Genomic DNA, 20957 nt, shown 5'->3' with positions numbered 1-20957 from the left:
ATTAGGATCTTCACTTTGTTAGAAGTGACCTTGTTAAAGGGTTTCAAACACTCAATCAGAATGTCACCTTGCTAGAGGATTTACAAATAAGACTGTTAAGTCTACTCGGTTAAGAAATTTTTTGTCACTTACAAATAAACAACAGTAATGAGTATGTCTGCAACTTTGCATCTAAAATGCTAAAGCGGATTCTTATTTGTTCAATACAATCTAGTCATAGGACTTATCTTGTCCCTCTGTTGGGCTCCTTACTCTTTTATTCAAACAGGTCTTCAAGCTTCTGTGCTCGGTAATCACTATGTATCATCCATGTGCTTACATTTTCCCGCATACATTGTTTATCAACAGTACCTTATTTATAACCAATTTGCTAACCATTTAATCTCCTTGATCACATTTCCCATGATCAATCTTAGCCATCAGATCTTCAAACTTGACCAGGTTCAATGTATCCTTCGATCTGAAAACGTTTTACCTTGCCTTGGAACTTGCATACATTTCTTGGAACTTGTGCTAGGGTATTGCGGTTCAATCTGAGTTGTAGATCTTCCTATCGATCTTCCATTGCCATAGATCCTTAACAAACTTCATACACGTTGTATCAATCATTTAATCATAACCAGCTCATTAGCTTCCATCATTAAATAACGCATGTATACATCCAATGCATTCTGTTATTACTCGGTTGCAACTCGGTAAATACTAAACTTCACTCGATAGACATTCCGCCTTCATTAACCGATAGCGATAACCTTAGGGTTTACCGACTAGGTTCCTTGCTCGATAACATAGTATAGTATTAACCTTACAAACAATAGCATATGTAGGATATCAAAACAATCTAAACAACATGATCTCATCATTGTCTAACTCGGTAATAGTTGCCCATTGAATAACTTATTCCTCCCCTTATTCATCACATTATTTCTATGTCTTTTACCGACATCTTAATTCTCTTCAAAACATACTTCTTAAAATATGGCAACATCATACTAAATCAGAAAATCAATTTCTTGACATCAATGACAAAATAATATTGTGAAGATAGTAGACATTCTTAATTAGTTATATCCATAATTATCAACAACCTTCTCAATATCCTAATTGAAATGCCAACAATCTCTTATTGTTTGTTATAATGCCAACACCAATTAATGTATCTTAAGATCTACAATTGAACCTCCCTCAAATAAGATCCATGAAAGAACAAAACCAAAAATAGAAAGCTCACAAAAAAGGATAGTTTGAACAAATTTGACTCTAATACTATGTAGAAATAATGAAATATTCCAAATATCCAAGAACTATTAAACCAAAAAACCTTTGACAAGAAAATATATGTAAATCCAATAAAGAACATGAAAAATATAGTCAAAAAATTAATGTATTGAATAATACTTGAAAGAGGAAAAAGCAACTCCCATTGAAGAAGAAAACACCTCTTGTCTTATGACTTAGTTTTATTGGTCTAAGAAAGTCAATTCAGTTGTAGGAAATATATGATAAACTAATAAAATTAAATTAAATTTACACCATCACCACCCTTAAATACAACACTCAATTTCACACCAAGATGCTGAAAAAACTAAGATGTTCATAAAAACATGAAATATGTACAACTAAACTTTTAAAAAATTACTTTCTAGTGTCTAAATTGGATAAAACAAAATTCAAACCTTCAGACTCTCAACTACTTTGAAAATTATGGTGGGGTTTTATCTAACTCAATAATCATTATTTTGGTAGTTTTCCTCTAGTGCTCCAATTAATGTAGCTTGATATTTACAATTCCACTTTTAAATTTTTGGGATTTTTACTACATATTCGTTGAACTATTCACCTCTTCTTTCATTACATTCCAATAAATGTACTCATCTTATTTATGATTAGAACATCAATATTATGCCTATTTGGTTTTTGTATCTTAGTCTAAGAATAATTTTGTGAATAATTCATTGGTATTAGGTCTTAGTATACTTTGTTTTTTTTGCAAAATTTTACATGTATGCGCACTTGGGAAGAGAGTTTCGACTTAAAAAAATTCAAGGTTCCAATTTGAAGAATTTATGGACTTGCAACAAAATTTAAGAAATGTGACATTTTCAAAGATAATTCTAACATGGCTAGCTATTGCATTTGCTATGGTAAATTAACCACTTTTTTTGTCATTGGCATATGCAAAAATTTGTGCAAGAATTGACATCAAATTTACTACTTTTAGAGGAAGTTTAGTTTATAAGTCATCTACCCTTAACTTGCATTTATTTGATACCTATTTAGTCTAGGTTGAGCTATATGTTAGGATTAATGATAGTCCCAAAGATACTGAGAGGGGGGTTAATCAGTATCTAAACGGTTAACTGAATATTTAACCTTATTAAGTATTTTGCATTCCAAAACAGTGTACCGGTAAATAAAAATTAATGCAGTAAACAAGAACAATAAAGACAACATAGAAAACATGTAGTACCCCTACCCTAATCAATTTCTAATCTTGGTTTGACTTTGGTTAGTTTATCATATTATAGTGTTATAGTCATGTGTTTTGATTTTAGTGCATAGATGTTAATGTTGTTTTCGCACCAGTTCGTATGCAAGTTTATTATTTTTCCTATTTCGTGTTATTAATCTCGGGCTAACACTTTCATTAAGTATATATAGTATGCATGTATGACTCTTGGTTGCAGGTGACTTCAGGTACAGTACCGCATGGGTACGAGGTTCGTCTCCACCTGGATTTGCAGGTTTGAGTGTAACTCTTTGGTCCTTAGACTTTAGATTAGGTGGTCATAAAACCCTCGTTTGACCTTAGTCGTGCTCAAGTGAGCATTGTCAGTCGTCTGTCAGTATTCCTTTGGTTGGGTATGTAGGTCGTCTATTTGTTTGGCCTTCTTGGATTGCGTGTTTTGTGTGTGTGGTTAAATTGAGTAATTAGTCCTTTTTATTTTATTTTATTAAGTTGTGTTTATGCATTAAAAATTAAGGGACTAAATTAAATCGGTTCCCTTTATGAGATTATTCGTTATTTAGAATTGATCAATGCAAATTGGTAGCTAGCTTAAATTAAATGGTAAATTTTAATGGATTGATTTATTTAGTTATGCTTTTGGAAAGGAAAGATTTAAATTAATTTGAAATAGAATTAATTTAATCTCTTTGCCTTTAAAAAAAAATAGAAAGGTTGATTTTAATTATTTAAAGAAAATCATTTTAATTAGAAAAGCAAGTTAATATATATTTCATAAAGTGTGAAAGATTAATTTGGGGATTTTATTTTAAATAAAAATATATATTGCCCTCATAATATTTTTGAAATTTAAATGTTAAGTTGTGTTAATTTGGAAAATTAGAAATTAAATGAGGAAGAGACATTTTGATTTTTCGAAATTAGAAATAAATTGTGTAACAGTATTTTTTATTTTGGAAAGGAGATTTTTGGTCAAAAACTTGGCATTTAACCTAGGGTTTGAAAATATTTTGTGGGGAGGATTATTTTTGAAAAAGATTTTGGGAAAAATATTTTTGGGAGAGTGGAATTTTGGAGCTTGCGGGATGGGCTCTCCTTCAATCTTGCGAGGATTGCTGAACCAGGTAGGCCTCTGGTTTATTTCATTGGCTTCTTTGTTTTAAAGAAATTGTTTTGGTGTTTTTGGTAGAAATCTGGTTGTACATATTAGAAATCTTATGTATTTGGGAAATGAAGGAGTTGTAGTTTGAATTTCTGAATCTAAAACCCTCCTTGCTTCCTTTCCAAACCTCCAAATGACATTTTTGTTTGTATAAATTGGTTTAAAACAAAATAGAACAAATTTTAGGGGTTTGGTTGTTCTTGAGGAATTTTTGTTTAAACTCCATTGAAGATTTCCTGATTAAGTTTCAAATTGAAATTTAGTCTGGGGTTTGGCAGATTTGTTGTTTAAATTTGTGTAGATCAATCTCATTTTGCCAATATCCATCTCACCCCTTTTGGAATATAGTAGGATCCCATTTTATTATAATGATAGATACCCTTTTAGAAGGATGTGGTCATCCATATTATTTTGGAGAATCCATTACTTGTCTTAGGTACATAGTTTGATTTAGAGTGTACTCGCCCATGCCTTTATCTTGATATTTCCCTTTAAGCTCACCTTGTTTTGATGTTGAGGGTTTTAGTGACTCGGGATCAATATATGTGGATGATGGAGTTGCCTCTCTATTGATTGGTATTATTGTTTCCAATTTTGATCACAGGTTGTTGCAATATATGAACAAATTTGGATTGCCATTAATGATCACTTCAACTCTATTGTGTGGGAACTTAATACATTGATGATATGTAGAAGGAGCATCTCTCATTTTGTGAATCCATGGATGTCCCAAGAGTATATTATATGTGAGCTCTAAATCAAGGACTTGACATACCACATCCTTCGTCATTGTCACAACTCTAAGAGGTAAGGTGAATGTTCCCTTGGATGAGTGCTCTTCGTCATCATATGCTTTTATGGTGACAGCATGTGTAGAATTTACAGCCTTTTCAAAATATCTCAATTATTTAATAGTGTTCAATGTATAAATGTTCAGACCTTCTCCTCCATCTATCAGGACTTGTTTGATTCGGTTTTATAGATAAAGGCTTCAATATGTAGAGGTGCATTATGAGGATAGGTGATGGATGTGTCATCGGCTTCTATGAACGTGAGGCTATGCGAAATGGAAAGATATCCCACCATGGCTTGAAACTGCTTCATGTTCAGATCAGTGGGTAGGGATGTCTCTCTCAAACTCTTATCAAGGATGTCCTTATGTGTGGGGGATATGCGTAAAAGCTCAAGGATGGAAATGAGGGTAGGTGTATTTCCTAACTGATCTACAAGGTCATACTCATTCTTTGTGGATGAAGAGGTTGTGGTCTTGGATGGAATGCCTTGCAAGGTGACTTTACCTCGACAGGTTGTGACATTACATTCTAAGGTTTCATCTTTAGAAGATGAGGAAGATGGTCCAATGCCTTTTAAAACAACCTTACTCCTTTCGGTAGAACCTTGGGAGTTTTGTCCTTTATGATAATGGTAGAGACATGATTATCCATCGAAATGTGATTTATAGTAGAATCATAGTCATAAGGCATCTTGGTATAATTAGCTTGATTATCTATAGTTTTTTATTTTCCCTTGTCATGTTTAGGAAATGGCTCCTTAAACATCGCATTCTTTTCATTGGAGGTGTGACCATCAACTTCTATGTCGCCTTTTTCAATGAGATCATGTATGATATTCTTCAATCTGTGACAATTGTTAGTTAAATGCCCTTTGCTCTTGCGATATTCACAATATTCATCATCATTCCACCAATTTGGTTTTACTTTTGGCTCATATGGTGGATTATCTAGTAGTGTTATGAGCTTTTTTTCCACTAACTTCCTAAATGTTGTTTCAATCGGTTGTCCCAATGGAGTGTATTTCCTTCGAGGTTTTGATTGCCTTTGATTGTTCACTTTATTGTTCGTATTAGTTGAGCTTGCACTGGGGAAAGTCATCTTAGGTTTCACAATATTTGCATCTACTACCACATCATTGGTTGTGTTCTTATTCTTGTTCCAAAAATGGGGTTTGTTTTTCCCATTTGATTCCTCTTTATTTTCTTTGAATATATTGATGACACCTTGTTCAATAAGGACTTTTTTTGTCGCCAATCCTTTCTCAATGACCTCTTTGAAGGTAGATAAACAAGCTTTTCTTAGCTCATATCCAATATCCTTGTTGACGTTTTGAGTGAACATTTCTACCATTTTTTTTTGTGGGATATCACAAGAGCATCGACTAGCAAGACCTCTCCATCACTGTAAAAATGAAGCAAAAGATTCTCCATGTTTCTACCTAGTATTACACAAGATGGCTACTGCACATTTGTTTAAATGTTATATGAGAAGTGTTGTATGAAAGCCTCTTCTAGGCCACTCCATGATTTAATCTAGGTGGAAGTTGGGAGAAGCATTCCATTGCTTGTTAACCTAAGCTTTGTGGTAACAATATCATCAAGTATGTTTCTTCTCCTGCTACCTCAATGCAAGTTGTGAAAAACTGTCTTATCTATGTCTTAGGATCCCCTTTACCTTTGTACTTATCAAATTTTGGTGTCACAAAATATGCAAGGAATAGAGGCATTGGAATGCTTCTATCAAATTGGTAAGGACATATATCCTTCATTGTGTATTGTTGCTTTCGTGTATTCATGTCCGCCATTTGCTTTTGTAAATCCTTGATCTGTTGTTGCAAGTCATTCTTGGGTGGTGTCTTTTCTCTTTGAGTTAGTCCCATGCCTGAGCCAACAGGTGGAGGAAGAGGGATATAATGCATATATGGATGGTATTGATCATAGATGTCTTCATATGGAGGAGGGACATAGTTATAGCTTACATATCGACCATATGGTATGGTATTGTAGTGAGGAGCACTAGGTCTAGGTCGATACATATCATGACCATGAGGATAGGAGGTATCATAAGAGTGATCTTGAGTATTGCCCCCAAATCTAATACGGGGTTTCCTTGTGTCATGATTTTGAATATTCGCTTTAGTGTAATTGTATGCATTGGTATGATCTTGGATATCATCATGGTCATGCATGGTGGTAGTTCTTCTCCATAGGAAAGGACGACTACAAGGTTGTTCATGGGAGGTTCTATCATAACTGGCATGAGAATGAGTGTAGGTGTTTGGAATTTAAGGTTTTTTAAATAGAGAGGAAGGTGACTCAAGCACGAGACACTCTCTCCTATTACCACCATAATTAGGTCTCCTTTGCCTTGTCTTAACTCAAGATTTATTTGGTTTGTATCATCCTCCAAAATTTGTGACATATCAAAACCACAGGGTAATCTTGTTCCACTTTGCGTCATGACTTATAGGAAATATTATCTATCCATCTTCATGATTTCTTGAACCAATTTATTAAAATGGGGATCCATGACAGTTTCCTCAACTTCTGCAGAATCCACAGATGCATTGTCATTGTCATTATCATTTCCATTGGTGTTCTCATTGTTGGCATTGTCATGGTCTGGTATATTACTGCGATTGTCAAATGGATTGTAAAATTCGTCTCCATCAAACTCATAAGTACTCATGTTTAAAAACCTTAAAGCTTCCTCGGTTTCTTTTCTAAACCTTTGGGAATGGGTTGCAACCATGGACTAGAGTCTTGACAAAAATGAAAGGATAAGATGAAGATGTAAAGTTTATGGAAGACCAAGATGTGTATGAAGTGTAGATGAATCTAGGGTAAACTTGCAATGTCCAAGCATGTAAGAGCAAAGTATGTATGTTTGAGAGTAAGGTGTGGCTTCCAAAGAGATGAAGGATCTTTTGATGAGGTAAGTTGACCTTGACTCAAGAAGACCAAATCAGACCCTAAGATGATAGATCTTGAAGTGGGTATCACCTAGAGTTGTGTTTTAGTATGTTTGTAAAGTTTGATGAGGACAAGAAAGCTAAGATTTTGACTCAAATTTGGAAAATATGTATGAAGGAAATGCCAATGAAGGAAAATGATGGAATTTGTGTTGCCAAGATAGGTTGACTGAATAATGAAGCCCTATAGGAAGCAGCCTTAGAATCTCTTTAGATCTGAAAACTTAAGTCTCTTTTGTTCTCAAGAGTTTTTTCTGTAATCTTTCAAATGTGAACACAGATGCAGTTTTATCTAACCCAAACATGACTTATGATCACAAACATAGTTTCAATCAACACAAATGCAGTTTTATGATGATAATGACAATTTTAACCTGAAAGTCAAAGACACGGTTCTGCCCTGCATAGACATGATTTCTGAACACAGACGTGGTTTTGACTAATAGAGACATAATTTCATAAAATGTGACAGGTTCTTGTTGATGATTATGTTGTAGGACATAGACGCGATAATATACTACACAGACAGTTTCTGGACACAGACACGGTTTTAACAGTCACAGACGCAGTTTCTAATACTTTGTGCAATTCTGTCTGATTTTGAAGTTGTTTAATGTGACCAAACTCAATGTTTTGACTCTTTTTGTGGCATGAGGACACAATAACAGTGAAGACTCAATGTTTGAAGGTGTTTTGTCCAAAGGATCAAAAATGTTTCCAAATGTGAAATGTGATGAGAAATGTTTTTGCATACACTTGAAAACACGGTAAACACAATGTTTCTTTATTTTTCTTGAAAATGTTTGAGTGTTTTGATCATGCAAGCACAAATCCTAAGGTTGGCTAGGACAATAGTTGTTGAATCTCACTTGGGGGGTTACCCCGAGGCTATGCAATTCAGAGCAAAAACTTAGATGCTTGACCCCACTTGCTCCAACCTCGGCACTCAATTCTCCGGGGTAGCCAAGCACCAGTCCCCATGAAAACTCCTCGTGGTGAACTTTGTATCTCTACTAAGAACCGTAAGAATGTGAGTCGCTTCAGAGGTCCGACCTCCTGTGCCAACAACTAGAAGGTTTTTGGCTTCTAACACAAAATGGTGTCTAGTATGGGCATCAGTTTGGGTGGCTATAATCAGCAACGTGTTACGCTCCATTAAATGGAAGGTCTCCCAGGCTATAGAGGTTGTGCTCTATAGGGTTTATGGGGAGTCATAACATCATTATAGAATCATGTAACACATGTTGCTTGCAACTTTCATCACAAAAACTTTTATTTATAGTGGCTTGGAAGAGCTTGTCTTTAGCTCGTTACCACTTGGGTTGTTCCCTCTCACTTGGCCTTATGGGCTACTCGGAAGGCAGGCCCTCTAAAAGGAAACACAAAAAGAGCCTATTACTCAAGACACAAAAGACACTTGTTAATTTTATAGCACCAATTAGAGTGTTTTCTAAACTAAAGAAGACAAAGCAAGCAATTTTAAAATCAAATATTTTCCAAAGGTCCTACACCAAACTTGTTAGTAGTTTGAAATAATACTCCTCCTGCAAGCACACAAGTTAGGTAAATTTTAGATCCCAAAAGACTCTGTGAAATAGGGGCCTTCGACAAGATGTTTTTTTTTCATTTGAACAGTTGCACCACTTCATTAATTAGATCAAAAGACGTTAGCCCTAAAATCCAAATCTGAAAACCCTAAACAAAAGCAAAAATGGAAAACTGAAAAACATAGACGCAGCTATACCAGACACAAACGCAGTGACAAATCAGAGACATGGAATGATAAAACACAAACACAATTTCTAGATCTGAGACCTGCAAAACAAACAAAAAAATGTAGACGTGACATAAACCTACACAAATGCAAGATCTGGACACAAACGTGACAAAACAGCTCACAGACGTGATTCTAAAAACTTGCAATTGCAAAATTGAGCCAAAACCTTGCAAAAAACAAAAACACAACTATATGCAACAGAGACATGATTTTAAGACAAAAACGTGATAATATGCTGCATAGACGTTATTTTAGGGTGGCAGATGTGCAAAACCATCAGAAAATCATAAACGTAAAATTAACAGTCGCAGACACGAAAACTGCATGCAGACACGATCAGATCTATCGCAGACGCGATCAGATCTGTCGCAGACACAGAAAAACATAGAATCATCGCATTATCGAACCTTCAACTTTTAAAAATATAAAATCTACAAACAATGTATTAAAATAAAGGGACAAGGGTCCCATCAGGCGTGCCAAAATGTATATGGTGAAAATGGATGAATGAAAACAACAATATTGAAAGACTAACAAGGATCCAACCATAAAAACCCTATCCTAACAATGAAAGTGAGCCACCATACACAAATGAAGATACCTATGACCATGCAAATAAACCAAATAACCAAATATACCATTCACATGTCTAGTAGTGTTTCAATCTTCATCTCTTCCTATCTCCATTGATCTTGTTTGATATATTTGCTCTCAAATTTTATGTGTGCACAAGAGCTCAACAAAGAACGAAAATGTGGTTGATAGCTTGATCGCAAGAAGGATTGATTGTATCATTAGTATACTAATCAAGGTTGATAATGAATAGGAGTATCCTCTTGTATAGAAGACAATGTAAGAAATGGAGGGATAAGATTAAGAGGTGTAAAGATAAATGGTCGGCTAGGATTAAAGGATAGGTAGAGGAAATAATAAAATGATAAAAGGGGTAAGTAAGAGAAGAATTGAGAGATGAGTGACATGTGTCATCGATAGAAAAGGCTAATGAATTGATTAAATAAATAAAGATTTATTTAATTAATAGAGGAAGTGGGATCAATTAAATAAATAAAATATTTATATAATTTAAGAAAAGGACAATTTAAATAAATAAAAGTATTTATTTGAATGAGGAAAGGCTTAGAAGAGGATTAATGAATTAATTAAATAAATAAGAATTTATTTAATTAATAGAAGACTTAGGATAAAATAATTAAATAAATAAAAATATTTATTTAATTAAAGAGGACAATTTTAGGTGTCTACATATGACAAGAAAACACTTTCTAAATAAAAATGTAATGATAACAACATCACAATACCCCTCCTCCAACTTAAATATTAATTTGTCCACAAATTCAAATGAGGGAGGTAGATATGATTGACAGGAAGAATTATAAATAATATATATAATAATGCCATTTGATATGAATGTATCATGTGAATCAAGGAATTTAATAATTGCTAAATATGTCATAAATGCTATTTTATGTTGTATTATACTTGATGTGACAACACAAATATGTTGAAGTACTTGTACCAGGTGAAGTAAAAGTGCAAAAGTGATTTGCATGGCAAGCAAAAAGATTTAAAGTGATTATGATGTGATGGATATGATAGCAATTACAACAATAAGGTGTTGACATGGGGAAATCAAATTGGAATGTGGAGTTGGTGGCAAATATGAATGCATGAGAAACAAAATTGTCAAATACAGTAGTATATAATGGAGCAGTTACATGTAAAGATTGGTCTAGCATGCTTGCATGTAACTGAAGAAAAAACGAGATGTGCATAAAAAGAAGTGTAGTCACAAATTGGACGAATGAGTCAGGTCCCACTAGAAAGAATCACATCAGGTCTCAATTGTTTGTTCATGTGTTAACATAGAAGTATATATGTGCAGTGTGCATATGTGGTTGTAGGATAGTAAAATGTGTAAAGGTAGTGGTTGTGGGTGAACCAAATGGTTCATGTGCAGAAGGTGGAGAATCCTTTGCGGTTATTGGTGGTGGTGGAATGGACTCAGTGGATTCAGTGGATGAATTGGAAGGTGTTGGAAAGTAAAGTGGAGTCGATAAAGATGGTGATATGAATTGTTGATGGAGCGTTAACCAAAAAAAAAAAATCGATTGGTTTCTTGTAGAGCTTCAATCTGTGTCCATTGACCATGAGATTAAATCTTGCTAGATCAATTGTAGTGAGTTGAACAGTGCCATTAGGAAATACGTGTTGAATCTCATAGGGGCCCAACCAGTGCGTTTGAAGTTTTCCCTTGTTATCCATGTATTTGGAATCATATAGTAAAGCCCAATCTCCTTCCTTGAAGTCCTTTGTCTTAATATGTTCATGTCATTTATGTCTTTAGCATTGGATAAGCTCAGTGTGTTGAAGTGTCATCATACACATTTCATCCAATACATTCAATTGATGTAACCTATCCTTTTGATCTTAGTCAATATTCATCTCCAAATTCATAGTTGTTCTTAATTTTTTATATTCAAATTCAATATGAAGTACTATGTTGGTTCCGTAGACAAGCTCATAGGGTGTGAACCCTGTGGTTGTCTTCCATGTAATTATATATGCCCAAACTACTTCAGGTAATCTAGCTACCCAATTTTTCCTATGAACTTGCACTGTTTTGTTCAAAATAACTTTCAATTCCTTATTTGTAACTTCTACTTGACCATTTGATTGAGGGTGGTAAGGAATTGACTTCTTATGTCTTATCTTAATTTTTTGTCTCATTGTGCTACTAACTCGGATGTAAACTATGGACCTTGATCAATTAGTATCTCTTAAGGAACTCAATATCTACAAAATATTTCTTCATTTAAAAATTGAGCCACTTTCACATCTCTAGCATTCCTCAAGGCTTTGAATTCCATCCACTTTGTTAGGTAATCAGGGCATACTAAGATATAATATTTACCATTTTATGTTAGTTCAATGGGTCCAATAAAATCTAGTCCCCATTTATCAAATGGTGCCAATGAAAGCTAAGGCTAGAGTGGAATTTAATCACTCCTTGTAAGTCTGCCCATTCTTTGACAACAGTCACATCTCCCAGTATAATGACTGCATCCTTATGTATAGTAGGTTAGTAATATCTAGAGTTAAGTATCTTAATTGCAATCCTCTTTGTTGCAAAATGCCCCCCACAAGGGTCATCGTGACAAGGCCTTAGTATATCATATGTCTCATCTTCCCTCAAACATCTCCTCATTATATTACCAAGTCCTACATAGAAAAAATACCTATCTATCCAAGAGTAGGGTAAGTTGTAATGTATTAATTACTTCTTCTCTAGAGGAGAAAAATATGGGGGTATCCAACCAGCAGCTAGATAATTAGCAATATTTGCATACCATGGTGAATAAATTGACAAAGAAAAAATATGTTCATAAAGAAATGAATCATCCACCACCACTTCCTCTATTGTATTTGTTAGTCAAGACAGAAAATCTATAACAACATTAGCTTTACTTGGTTTGTCAATAATGGTAATGTCAAACTCTTGCAACAAGAGTAACCATCTGACAAGCCTCCCTGTAACTACTAGTTTGTTCATTAAGTACCGAAAATTCACATGATTTGTGTGAAACATTTGAACAAAGTAGCCAGTAATGTAGTGCCTAAATTTATTAATAGCATAAACAACAACAAGTATTTTTTGTTATGTGACTATATAGTTAGCTTCTACACCTTGAAGATTCTTGCTAACATAATAGATAGCATATTCAAGGTTGCCTTCTCTTTGCCCCAATAATGTTCCTATTGTAAAATTAGATGCATCAATATGGATATGGAAAGGTATGTTCCAATTAGGTCCTCTAAGTACTAGTTCTTTTGTGAGGTAAAAATAGAGTGCTTCAAATGCTTGTTGGCAGCTTGGAATCTAGTCAAATTCTAAATCCTTTATCAATAGAGTGTAAAGTGATGAATCTATCTTCCTTAAATATTTGATGAATCATCTATAATACCCTACATGTCCAAGGAAAATTCTAACATTTTTTTGAGGTACTGGAAGCACTCAGATAATTGTAATCTTGGTAGGGTCAACTTGTGTTACAATGGCAAAGACAAAATGTGCTAATACAACTCCTTCCATCATCATAAAACACTTTTCATGGCTAAAAGAGAGATGATGGTTTGTAGTACCTTTTCTAAAAAAATTAGTACCTCCTCATAATTGTTTCCATAGGTTGTGAAATCATCCATGTAAATTTTCATTGTATCATGAGAAAAATCAAAGAAAATGCTCAAAACGGCTCTTTGAAAGGTGGTTGGTGCATTACATAGCCCAAATGGAAGTATTGAATATGCATATGCCCCCTAGGGGGATGTGAAGGTTAGCTTATCTTGTTCCTCAGGAGAAATTTTAATCTGATTGTAACCAATGAATCCATCCAGGAAAGAAAAGCACCTCTTACCAACCAATTAGTCCAAGACCTAATCAATAAAATGAAGTAAAAAATGGTCCTTGTGTGTGGTAGCATTCAATTATTTGTAGTCAACACATACTCACCACTTTCCTCCCTTCTTTGGCACAATCACTAAAGGTGAAACACACTGATTATTTGATATAGGATAGATGAATTCTACATCAAGCAATTTTTGTAACTCATCCTTAAAAATATCTCAATGTTGGATTCATCCACCTTTGTGGTTGCCTCATTAGTCTACAACCTTCATTAATAAATATCTTATGCATACAAAGGTTTGGATCAATGCCTCTCATAACATGGTAGATCCATGTGAACGTTGAAGTGTGAGCTTGCAACATCTGGAAATGGCTATCAAATTGTGTTGTTGTCAATTCATTACAAATGTTGAGCATCCTTCTGGGCAATATTTCTATTGAACTTGTTGTTGCGAAGACAAAGGCAATGTCAAGACTTGTTATGTTTATGCTACAATCATTTGGAAAAAATAGTGGGACGCATAGATGAATTTTTTGAATCTTCACTGGCCATAAAACTATAAACTAGACAAGTGAGGCATGATAAAATTCTTCTTGATGCGGATCCTGGCCATGGGATTTTTGTATGATTATAGAAAATATAGCATCTTCATCCTAGGATTCCATCATAGGATTTCTCTCTATCACCATTAGAGTGTGTAGTAAGTATTGTTAAACTTCTTCTAGGGTAGGCCAAACATATTGTTCCAAAACTACAAGAAGTTGAGCTGGAGGGTATACTACTGATTGCTTGGTTTTATCCTTAGTGGAGATTGTCATGTTACCTGACCAAAAACCAATGAAGACATCAGTAGTGGCCAACCAAGGCCTTCCCAAATGGACCTTAGGTTGCAAAACTACAAAGTCAATGAGATATCACATGTCTATAGTTGTCGATAAATATTCAATCACTCCTACTTTCATTGTAGATCTATCTACTAATTGCACCACTATTGGTGTTGGCCATATGTTGTCCAATTGCAACTCATCCATTGTTTGCTTAATCATGATGTTGATGGCTGCCCCAAGATCTATTAGTGTATTTTTAATAAGGGTCCCATTGATACTTACATCTACAACTAGGCTCCCTACATTGGAATATTTGGGGACTATCATAGTTCCCAACATGATCTTAGCCAACTACCCAGTGACATGTTCTATTTTAGGGTCTTGTTTCTTCCTACCTGTTCATCTAAGACATGATTCTCTATTAGCCTTAATGTAAATGGGAACATCCTTGATAGCTTGTAGGAGGGGTATTTTTATACTCACATTTTTCAATTATCCTATGAGGTCAAATTCAAGTTCAGGTTGGTATTTCTATGTGGCTAGCCTCTCAAAAAACCATGGGTCCTTACTAGGTGATTCATCATGTGTTTGTGGCTTCTCCAATGGTTGGTTAGTGACATTAATCATTGGCTCCTTATCGTAAATTTTTATAATATATGGAGATGTAGGGTCGGGAAGAGTCTAACCTGACTATAAATGTGCATCACCTATCTCAACGGGATAGGTTGGATACTGAGTTGTCTCATTCACGTAAGCTTGTTGATTAGGCTTATTGTTAGGATTGAGTGCAAGTTGAGTAGGAAACTAAGGTTCTCTTGGTGTAGCAGAGGCAAGCATGTTCTAACTTGGCATAATGGTTGGTTGTTGACGATGTACATTAGGCATTAAGACAAGCTCTGAAGGTGAATTGTGATGTTGTTGCAAGTAATTGGCATTAGATTGTTGCCACTATTGATTTACATGTCATGGTTGATACTATGGGTCTTGGGGACCCTGGACCATTGATTATAAGTTGGATATTGATATTGGGGTGGCCAAGAGACCTACTGAGCATCCAATTTGATGCATGACCCTGCCATTGGAGGTTTTGCATTGTATTCTAAGGCTGAAAATTCCAATTGGCAACATTTTGTTGAACTCCAAGAAATGAAGGATTATACGATATGGGTATGATGACATACCTTTCTTTTGTTTCCATGGTCTGCATTGTGCTATGTAGAAGGTTTGTCCATCCTCGTCTTCTACTCCATGAAATTTTGGATGAAATGGCTTCTCTTCTCTGATAGCAACAATATTTTTACATCTGCAATTGGACCTCTTTTGTCTACAAGGAGGATAGTACTCTACAAGAGCAACATCTTCTTCTTGTTTTTCCTTAAAATGAAGGTTATCCAACTGGTTTTCCAAATGAATTATATTATATCTTCATTCATATTGGAGAGTAGGTTGCTTAATTCTACCCTTGAGACTGTTGGTATTTTGATGATTTTTTGTTGTGATTGTCATTGATGGACACACACTTATTTGTTGTATGAGTTATTCTCAACCGATAATTGTTCAAACCGGTATTGTATGTTAATGTATGCATAGTCTTTATTTGTAGAAGACTATCTGTGTTTGCAGAAGGAGCTTACCACTCAAAGCAGGTACGAGGACCTCAAGCAGTACAAGGACTTCAAGCAGCTGCCAAATCTTTTTGAGATTGGAACACTATGGAAAAATAGAAGTGAATGGGATTCCTTCATTCCGATCAAAAAAAAAGATAGTCATATGGGTGAGATCAAACAATTTACAAATCTTGCAGTAAGATGATTAAGTCCCATCCCCCATGTACAAGAGTGAGAGCATGCACAATCAGTGAAAACTGTGTACCCCAGTTCATATATTAGCCATTGGGGCCCAATAGCGGGGAGGGAAAGGAAAAAAGTATGAAGTTACTATCCTATATACCAAAAATCAAGCAAAGGTAGATGGTGAGAAACACCAAGATATAAAAAAGATTTGTGAAAAAAAAAAAAAAAAAAAATTGATATCTAGACTAGAGATATTTCCATAGAAATGGGATAACAATAAGGACTTGACATTGGTAGGGATGATCAAGTAGTACTTCTCCAAAACCCCGATCTAGAATATCTTTCTATCTACTTAAAAAAAAGGCTATCCAGAACGAAGTAATCCTTTCCACAATTTTCTTTCTCCCACAAAAAAATATTGAAGGTTGAGATAGGTTCAAAAGCTCCTATTATTTGTAGCAGACGGAATCTCATTGGTTCGATTTATGAATATTCTGGTGTTTTTTAATTCCGTTATTTATTTCTTAATGACCATTGAGAAGCCATATGAAGTGAAAGTTTCACGTACGGTTTTGGAATAGAGATGAAAACAGTGATGTTTCTGTCGTTCGTACTTTGTTCAGATTTTGGACAGAGCTAACGAGTCAATCAAGCTCATTAGTGATTCACGAATTGGATGTTGCCAAATATAAAACATTCACTTCTCTACAATATCTTACATGTTTAATAGTATTGCCTTGGGCAATTTCAATTTCATTACAGAATAGTTTAGAATCTTGGGTTACAAATTGGTGGAATACTGGTCAATCAAAAAAAAAATTGATTATTTACAACAAGAAAATGCTATAAGAAAATTTGAAAAAATAGAAGAACTATTCCTATTAGAAATAATGGTGAAAGATTATTCAGAAACGCCTTCACAAGATATTCGTGTAGAGGTGTAGAAAAAGATGATCCAATTGGTCAAAATATATAATCAAGATTGTATCCACATCATCTCACATTTATTAGCAAATCTAAAAGGTTTGGTTCTTCTAAGTGTTTGTCTCATTATGGGTAAGAAGAAACTTGTCATTCTAAATTCTTGGATCCAAGAAGTCTTCTACAGCCTAAGCGATACAATGAAAGCTTTTTCTATTCTTTTAGTAACCGATCTATGTATTGGGTTTCATTCACCCCATGGTTGGGAACTGATGATCAATTGGATCTTCAAATGCATAAGAATGAATATCTTATATATGCAGATGGAATCATGTGGAAAGTCGTATTCGACGAAATTCGTCTGTACGGTTTGGAGGGAGATCTTTGATACCTTTAGAGATCCACCCTACAATATGGAGTTAAAAAGCGAAATAAGTAATTATTAGTCTTTATGAAATAAATTTATGAACCTTTTTCACACTCATGTCACGCCAAAGTATTGTAGAAAAGAAAATTGAGAAATTTGATCCAACTTATCATAATCGATTAGTTAACATGGTCGTTAACCGTATTCTTAAACACGGAAAAAAATCATTAGCTTGTCGAATTTTTTATCAATCTCTAAAAAAGATTCAACAAAAAACTCTAGAAAAATCCACTAATTGTTCTACGTCAAGCAATACACAAATTAACTCCCAAATTGATAGTAAAATCAAGACGCGTAAGTGTATCCACTTATCAAGTTCCCATTGAAATAAAAAAGAAAGAAGGAAAAATACTTGCTATTCATTGGTTATTAGAATCATCCAAAAAACGTTATGGTCGAAATATGCATTTCAAATTGAGTTACGAAATAATGGATGCTGCCAGAGAGAAAGGCAATTCTATACGCAAGAAGGAGGAGATTCATAAAATGGCATAATCCAATAAAGCTTTTGCGCATTACCATTAACCCACTAACTATATAAATAGATCCACAAATTTGTTGCATTCTAGCCAATAAAAGAAAACTTACTTTGTCAAAATTTATCCAAATTTTCTTTTATTGGAACGAAAACGAAAGGAAAAGAAGAATGAAAAATAAATCGTAGATAAATGATAATAAGGAGATAATGGATGAATATTCAATCTTATTCATCAGGTTTATAGAAATGTAAATGAAAGAAAATGTTGCTCGAAGATTCATTGAAGTTACTAAATTACGATCCGGACAAAATGAAAAACTCATTTTCAATTAATACTTTTAAATCATTTTTATGAAAGAATTTCATTTGCTTCTCTTCTATGGAAGTTTCATTTTTCCAGAATGTGTCCTCATTTTCGGCCTATTCCTTCTTGTAGTGATCGACTTCATTTTTGATCAGAAAAAGACAACTTGGTTTTATTTCATCTCTTTAACAAGTTTAGTGCTAAGCACAGCCTTTTTGCTATTTCAATGGAGAGAAGAAACTACAATCAGTTTTTTTGGTAATTTCCAAACAAACAATGTTCCAATTTACTAGTCTTAATTTCTAAACCGGTAATCAGTATACTGTGTTTGGTTAACCGACAAACTTGTAAAGTGTGATGAGTTATCATCCACCGACACCAAGGCGATGATTCTGTGTCGTGTTACAGATTGTGTCTAGATGCATTGTACCTAGGAAATTGTAGTCTAATCTCATTGGACCGACATGAAATCAAATTCCCATATAAGGACATCATGTCTAGGGTTTTAGAGAGATGTATGTGTGTAGAAGAGTTGCGAAAAAGATTAGGTTTTTACAAGAAGGTATTTTGCGACAAAGATTGAACGTGAAAAGGAAAGAAGATTGAAGTAATGTTGCAATGCATTAACAGAGAGCTATCAAGGATCTAACTAAGCATTTTGTGCTACTTTCTAGATCACTTACTTGTTGATTACTAATCTCTTCGACAAGTTAGAAATCCTTAACCGGGTAGGCTTAGTTAAGCCTGTTCAAAATCCTCTAACAAGGTTGTTCACAGTTGTGGATTTGAAATCCTTTAACAGGGTAGTCTTTAACAGGACTTATATCCTAATAGAGATCTGGATTCCTAACAGGATTTGTTTTGGTGAAGAACATTGTAATGCCTTAACCGGTCTGGTTGCTATTCTGCAGATAGTAGACTTGTGAGTTTTACTCACCATGGTTTTTCCCATTTGGGTTTCCACATCAAAATATATTGTGTTATGGTGATTGTGTTATTGTGGGTGAATGCTTTATTTTCTATTTGGCTTGTTTGTGTTTTAACCTGTTTACCGTTTAAAGGACTATATCGGTCTGCAATAAAATTGCTTAAGTGTTTGGTAATTTTTTTGGGTATACTAATTCACCCCCCCCCCTCTTAGTATTCATCAATTGGTATCAGAGCCAGCCTTTCTTTAAGTCTAACCACTTGAAAGGAGATATGGGGGACTATAGCATGAGGGAACTCACTCACCATATGGTTGAATCTGAGAGAGCCTATGATGAACTTAAGGTCAAGTATAAAGCCTTTTTAGCCAAAAGAAGAGAACTTGCTGAGAAAATGTTGGAAATCACTTAAAACAGCTCTTCTAATGAAGCAAACATGGATGCCCTAGTTGAAGAAGTGGAGAAACTGAATGAGTCCAAAACTAACCTAAGGAGGGAGCTGGAAGGACTGACCACTAGGATGAGTCAAGAACTGGAAAACCGAAGAAAAGTTGAGGATCTAGTGAAGGACAAGGAGCACGAGATCTCTAAGTTGACACAAGAAATTGGTACCATTACCGCTTATCTGCAAGAGGGTAAGGAAGAGAAAGAAGAAATGCAAGTTGAACTCAATGCAGCCATTTCTCAGAATGAAACCCTAATGAAGACCAATGAAGCTCTTTCCAAGGAACTTGCTGAGAAGAAGGAGATACTTGCAAAGTTCAACTGGAGTGCTACGAAGTTGCAGCAAAAGCTAGAATCAATGAAGCCATCAAAGGATACCTCTGGAATTGGTTTCTCTGCATATGAGGAAGGTGAATCCTCTGGAACCAAGATTGATGCACTAAAAGAGCAACCGATACCTAAGAACAGTAGTAAAAGCAAGGGTAAGCCAAAGTTCAAACCTGTATTCTTTAACTGTCATAAGGAAGGACATACTACCAATGTATGTAGGAGCAAGGCTTATAATAATTTCCCTTACATGCAAAACAATGTGTATGACCACAAGGCTCGAAATGGTAGATTTAATGGTCATTGTTATGCATGCAACAAGTTTGGTCATAGAGCATTTGAGTGCAAATCGGTTATGAACAACTCTAGAGGTTATGCATCAAGATCAAAAGGAGTTGTCCAAGAACCACTTATGAACCAGAACCCAAACCGGTATAGAACCTATGACCACAGGTCAAATGGTTATGGAGCAACAAACGGTTGGAGAGAAACCTGTGTGATCTGTCGTGGTAGCGGTCACACTACTGCAGCATGTAGGAGAAAGAATGGAAATATGAACACTGGACCATGGAGAGCACCTGGTATGGTATGCTATCATTGTAACAAACTGGGACATATTGCCAAAGCATGCAGACTAAGAAAGAATCCATCAAGAGACATACTGGTCGACCCAGAAGAAAAGGTCGATGTTGAAACCGTTCAGGCCGATATGGATAAAATTTGGAAGAAGAAATCTGAAGAGAAGCCAAAAGATGTACCAGTTTCCGCACCCAATGTGGAGACCCCTGAATTGGCAAATTGATCTTTGAAAAGCTTAAGGGAGAACATATCGGTAACAATGTTTTGAACCCCCGAAGTATATCGGTAAAGTGCTTTTATCGTTATTAGTTACCTGTCAATCGATAGAAGAAATAA

The 20957-nt window shown here is 34.9% G+C and overlaps 1 pseudogene; it reads left to right on the top strand.

Moving 5' to 3' along the window:
• Positions 1 to 17619: 17619 nt before the first annotated feature.
• Positions 17620 to 18088, top strand: LOC131067838 (small ribosomal subunit protein uS7c-like; annotated as a pseudogene).
• Positions 18089 to 20957: the final 2869 nt, after the last annotated feature.

The sequence above is a fragment of the Cryptomeria japonica genome, chromosome 8, assembly GCF_030272615.1.
Source record: "Cryptomeria japonica chromosome 8, Sugi_1.0, whole genome shotgun sequence".
Lineage (NCBI taxonomy): Eukaryota > Viridiplantae > Streptophyta > Pinopsida > Cupressales > Cupressaceae > Cryptomeria > Cryptomeria japonica.
This window is presented reverse-complemented; position numbering and strand designations above follow the sequence as displayed.